The sequence below is a fragment of the Periplaneta americana genome, chromosome 13, assembly GCF_040183065.1.
Source record: "Periplaneta americana isolate PAMFEO1 chromosome 13, P.americana_PAMFEO1_priV1, whole genome shotgun sequence".
Taxonomy (NCBI): domain Eukaryota; kingdom Metazoa; phylum Arthropoda; class Insecta; order Blattodea; family Blattidae; genus Periplaneta; species Periplaneta americana.
The window spans coordinates 1,103,603-1,109,828 of NC_091129.1; the positions used below are offsets into that span (position 1 = coordinate 1,103,603).

At 38.3% G+C, this 6,226-nt stretch overlaps 1 non-coding gene across 1 annotated transcript; it reads right to left on the minus strand.

The window, feature by feature from the left end:
• Positions 1-3,848: 3,848 nt before the first annotated feature.
• TRNAD-GUC (transfer RNA aspartic acid (anticodon GUC)) lies at positions 3,849-3,920 on the minus strand. Its single transcript has one exon. It is a non-coding gene; the product is annotated as a tRNA-Asp (tRNA).
• Between the last annotated feature and the right edge of the window lie 2,306 nt (positions 3,921-6,226).

Consider the following 6,226-nt stretch of genomic DNA (forward strand, 5'->3'; position numbering starts at 1 on the left):
TAATGGAGAAAAATGGGAGTACAATACATCAGCCATTCATAGTTTGATAAAGATATATGACTCGGTTAGGAGAGAAGTTTTATGTAATATTCTTATTGAATTTGGTATTCCCAAGAAACTAGTTCGATTAATTAAAATGTGTCTCAGTGAAACGTACAGCAGAGTCCGTATATTTCAGTTTCTGTCTGACGAATTCACTGCGGATTAAAGCAAGGAGATGCACTATCCCCTAAACGTTTTAACTTTGCTCTAGAATATGCCATCTGGAAAGTCAAGGGAAACTGAGAAGGTTTGGAATTGAACGAATTATTTCTGTTGCTTCTTTATGAGGTGAATATGCTAGGAGAAAACCCACAAACGATTAGGGAAAACACGGGAATTTTACTGGAAGCAAGTAAAGAGATCGGTTTGAAAGTAAATCCCGAAAAGACAAAGACGTATATGATTATGTCTCGTAACCAGAATATAGTGCGAAGTAGTTGATACAGCGTTGTTAAATAACCAACTAAAAAAATAGTACGAAATGAAAATACAAAAATTTGGAAATTTATCCTTTGAAAAGGTGGAAAAATTCAAATACATGGGAACAACAATAACAAATATAAATGACACTCGAGAGAAAATTAACCGCAGAGTAAAAATGGGATTATGCCTGTTGTTTGGTTGAGAAGCTTTTATCATCCAGTCTGCTGTCGAAAAAGCTGAAAGAATTTATAAAACAATATATTATTATATTACCGATTGTTCTGCACCTATGGTTGTGAAACTTGGACTCTCCCTTTGAGAGAGAGACAGGTGTTAAGGGTGTTCGAGAATAAGGTTCTTAGGAAAGTATTTCGTGCTAAGAGGGATGAAGTTACAGGACAATGGAGAAAGTTACACAACGCAGAACTGCACGCATTGTATTCTTCACCTGACATAATTAGGAACATTAAATCCAGACGTTTGAGATGGGCAGGGCATGTAGCACGTATGGGTGAATAGAGCAATGTGTGTAGAATATTAATTGGGAGACTTGAGGTAATAGTACCTTTGTGGAGGCCGAGACGTTGATGGGAAGATAATATTAAAATGGATTAGAGGGATGTGGGATATGATGGTAGGGACTGGATTAATCTTGCTTAGGTTAGAGACCGATGGCGGACTTATGTGAGGGCGGTAATGAACCTCCGGAATGTCTAAGAGCAGTTTGTAAGGAAGTAAGAGAGTTTTGTATACAAATTCATCCTGAAGTATTTTAAGAAAACAAAAAGGCTACTTTCGGGACTACTTACCTTTCTCTGATTGTAGCTCAGTCAGTCAGCTAGTGAAAGAGGACAGGTGTTCCACCCCGGCAATGGTTACATGCACTGAGTCTGTTCGCTCTGTGTACTTCAGCTTTTTTCGGTAACCCTCATGTCGCTATTAGAGAGTCATCTCCTTCTACCGAAATGACTTCTGTAGTAGATATTTGACTTCAGAATTTCCTTGCACTATTTCTTTATACAGGGTGTTTAAAAATACGGGGCATAATTTTAGCTATGTATTTCCCACATGTAGACAATCAAAATAGTTCATTACAACATGTGTCCGGAAACGCTTCATTTCCGAGTTATGGCCTTCACAACATTGAAATTCACCGGAACGTTTTTCTTTCCGCAGGTCGTTGTCATTACAGAAGATGTTCAAAATGTCCACCTCCTGCTTGAATACAGACCTCACATCGATGTCTCATTGACCTGCGAACACGATCCCAAACTCCAGGAGTATTGCGTATGTCTTCAGAACATGCCACAATTCGATTCCGAAGGGATTCCAAATCAGGCACCGGAGACGAAGAAACCAATGATTTTAAATGGAGACGTACAAATGTCTTCCGATCTGGGCATTGTCGCTGTGGGTACCTCTCCTGGTACAAACGACGAGCCAGCGCAGCATTGCCGTCAGGCTTACCGTACATGAAGTGTATCTCTGCCACCTCTTGATTTGAATACATGTCGCACAGTCTAACGCCTACACAACACTGAATGTAACCTTTGCCTCGGAATGAACTGTCAGAGTGCCCTCTTAATGTCTCCTTTGACGGCAACGACCTGCGGAAAGAAAAACGTTTCGGTGAATTTCAATGTTGTGAAGGTCATGAAGCATTTCCGGACACATGTTGTAATGAACTATTTTGATTGTCTACATGTGGGAAATACATACCTGAAATTATGCCCCGTATTTTTGAAACACCCTGTATAGACAAGTGGAAAAAAGACAACAAAGTTTCAAAGTTTTAAAGATCTTCCTCATTTGTCTCATCAGTTAATTGTAACAGTCTGTTGTAGCGGCTTCGATAATCACATTTCATCCTCCTTGTGTAGTACTTTAATTATTGGAAACGTTTTGCATATGTAGATTCAACGTCGGATATATTTTGCATACATAAATTAAAATACGAGGATATCCAGCACTGTAAACGTTGCAACATTGGAAATATTAATGCGTAGTTGGATTTAAACCCTGAAACGTTTATTTGAAGCATCCACGGGAAGACAACACTAACGTAACAGCATTTGGATAAAATACAGTAATATACAGGGTGATTCACGAGGAAAGGTAAACAATTTAGTATATGATACCTTAGGCCATTTTGAGTGAAAAAGTTAATATGAACATAGGTCCGTTTTCGAACGATGGAGGAGCTAGATGAATTTTTTTGGTAAAACGTCTCACTCCAATGTGAATCAGACGTTACCATATGCTGCTGACGTGAGACAAGGTCATGTTCGCAATGAATGACGCAACATTGGATTCTGCATTGTGAACGATGTAGATAAGAGAAGAGAAACAAACCGGGTGGTGGGACATTACAAATGTCCAATCGCCTGCCCTTGTCTGATGTAATGACACAGAACCCGCAGATAACACAAATAGCCTACACTATCATCAATTCACAGCAGTCCAGTCAGCTAGCTACAGTACAGTAGTTATACAGGTACAGTTATCGGAAGTGTTAAGTTGTGTTTTTCAAGATGCCTTATAAATTTTCGACTGCAGAATACGGCGATATTGTGTATGTTTATGGTTTGTGCAATGAAAGTTTCTTGCGTGCCGTCGCTGAATATGAACGACGCCTTCCGAACAGAAGGGTACCATATCGAAGAGTATTTACTGTCTATGAGGTTGGATGAAAGACTTGGTATAGCAAAGGAACGGGGAAACGAGAGAGGCGCTAATCGACCGTATTTTGGATGCGGCATAGAGAACAGTTACGTGCAACTCTCCCGAGCGATGAGCGCGATTCACGCCCGAGCGCAACAGTGCATTGAAGCAGAAGGAGGTATCTTTGAAAATGTGCGAAAACATCGACCCCGACATCTAGGATATTAGGTATGTATGCATACGTGAATATAAACTTTAAATTTGTCCGTTATCTGTCTCTAAATGCGAGTTAGTACAACGGAATCTCAGAAGTTTTTGTGAAATCAAAGAGCCATATCTCCGTAACCGTTCGAAAACGGGCCTAAATTCATATGAAATTTTTGACTCAGAATGACTTCAGAATTCAAATCCCAAATTTTTTACCTTTCCTCGTGAATCAACCTGCATATTTATTATAGAATGAAAATTATTATCGATATTATTGCTGGACATGTCAGACGTTTGGTCTTTGCTATGCTGTATGTCTTGTTCACTCATGTTTCCCAGGTTTAGAAGCAATTATAATACAGGACTACAAAAACCGCGTGATCGCAATAATGCCGTCAAAAATCCATTCAGTTTCGAAACATCGCACTTATTGTATTTCCTACATCCAGATTTCAGTTCCTTGGAATACTATCAGGACAATACGATGAAAGAGTAATGGAACGGAGAAAAATTCTCTCCGGCGCCGGGATTTGAACCCGGGTTTTCAGCTCGACGTGCTGACGCTTTATCCACTAAGCCACACCGGATTCCACCCCGGCGTCGGAAGAATCGTCTCAGTTTTAAGTTCCAACTCTTGGGTTCCCTCTAGTGGCCGCCCTCTGCACTATGTCATAGATATCTATGAACCTAGGACCGAAGTTCGTTCCATTACTCTTTCATCGTATGATGACGCAGAATATCTGCATGGAAATATCATATGTACTTCGGTACATTATAATAATATATATCAGGACAATGCAAGAATTGCGAAGAAACTAATTTCTATATAATCAACATATCGATCGTCTAGTTCAAAAGTGCGACAACTCAAAAAAACAAGTTTTGAGATATCTTCAGTTGAAAGTTTCAAATAAAGCACTTAGAAAGGAACAGACTTCTGGTTCATAACCACGACAATTAGAGATGAGTCAATATTCAGGACAAGTTTATCACAATCTTCCAGTTCATTATTAATACATTTCGAAATGTACTAATAATGAATTAGTAAAGTCCATAGTTATAGGCCTAATTACTTCTAAAGCAGTTTATTTAGTTTTTTTTTTCTTTTTGGTTGTAAATATGACTTATCTCAATACTGAATCGGAAAGAGCTCCGAAAGGGGCTTTAGTAGTATAAATAACTAAAAAATGGCAATTTTTGAGTTGTCACACTTTTGAACTGGGCGATCGATATACTGATCTTTCATGGACTGGTTACCATGAAGTAATCTTTAAGAAATAATATATTTTAATGAAAGTGAAATCGGTATGTGCAGTTATCATACCTTTGATGATTTCGCCATCTCATATATCCAAGACGTTCTTTGTCTACAAAATTCAAAATATAATATTCTGCCGAATTGCCGGAAGTTGAACTTCACCGTTGTCGGTACATTGAGTGAAGCGGTCATTCTCCTTTCCACAACTAAAGTGACGTATCAGTCATATTTCCAAGGAAGATATAGAAATATCCAGTTCTGTAATATGGTATAGGATATCGTAAAACTGCGGTAGGTCATGCTATCACTACGTCCCCTTCATTTGGTCCTTAAATCACTTGCAGTAACATTTCCATTTTCTTAACTCTTGCCACTTACGTCAGCCCTTGGCCTTCCCGTCTTCCTCTAAGTCGCCGTGGTCTTCTTCCAGACCACGGTGGTCTAGATACTTTCTTAACTAGCGTAGACATTTTTAGAAGAATTGTGTCGCATTACAAAAGGTAACAACGAGCCGTAGTGAAGAGATCCTGCACCTCGGAGAGTTTGGTACACGGCAGCGAACACTCCTCCGTTTGGACCCCACTTTCTGGATTCTCTTGCTGTTCCTACATATCGGCTAATGCAGCGTCAGTGAATTCTTCCATTACGTCAGATGTTGCTGAGCCTCCTTCCCGCAAGGTTAATGAATTACCTTAACTGACTGAGGAAGAGCGTGTATGCTGGAGAACAGGCATGCGTATAGTCTAAACTGACAGGCGTTTTATATTACGTTCATTCTTACCTAATTTAGACCGTGAAATTCATGACAAATTTATGGGAAAATTATTAGAACAGGAATGTCAACTAGTGCTCATAGGAACAAGCGCGCGCTTTAGAGCTCAGGAGAGCCTGAGCACTTTACAGCGGAAAGGAAAGAGACAGACGAAAGAGGTGGTATATGCCGCTTGGTCGAGCTATATTCAGGGATGGCCAGCACTGATTCAATGGATAAAGGGAAGAGAACTTATTAAAACTGTATCCATGGTAATTTTTAGATTTGCCTGAGAAGTATAAGTGCATTATAAGAATGTAAGTTTTAATTTTAATACTCATTTTTCACAAGTTCGATTTTTTTATTCAAAAGAAATATTTTCTCAACTTTTCGTATAAAAAAGTGAAATTTTCAGGTATAGGCCTATTTATTTAGTAGCCTTACAGAATGTTTTCGTAAATCTAATATACCGTAAATATATATTACTGAAGATAGTGTATTGAAAATTTTGAAAATATTCGCATGGAAATTGTTTCTAAGAAAATGAATTAACAAAGCAACTACTGTTACATCATAAGCAAAAGATACGTGCCCATGTGTTGTAAAAATGTCAGCTCTATAGCTTCAGCAGATTTCGAGAAAATAATTTAATATTCTGATGATAGGAAGTTGCTCACTAATATCACCTTAAAATCATAATGCCATAAGAATTTTGTTATATAATATTAGTTACACTTAAAACATATACAGCACCTAGGTAACTTTGCTTTGTACTGTAATATTGTTTTGATTAGTTTATTGATTACTTTTGTAAGGGTAAATATACTATCATTATCAATTTCAACTTACCATGTCATACTCAATCTCTCTCTCTCTTTTTTTTC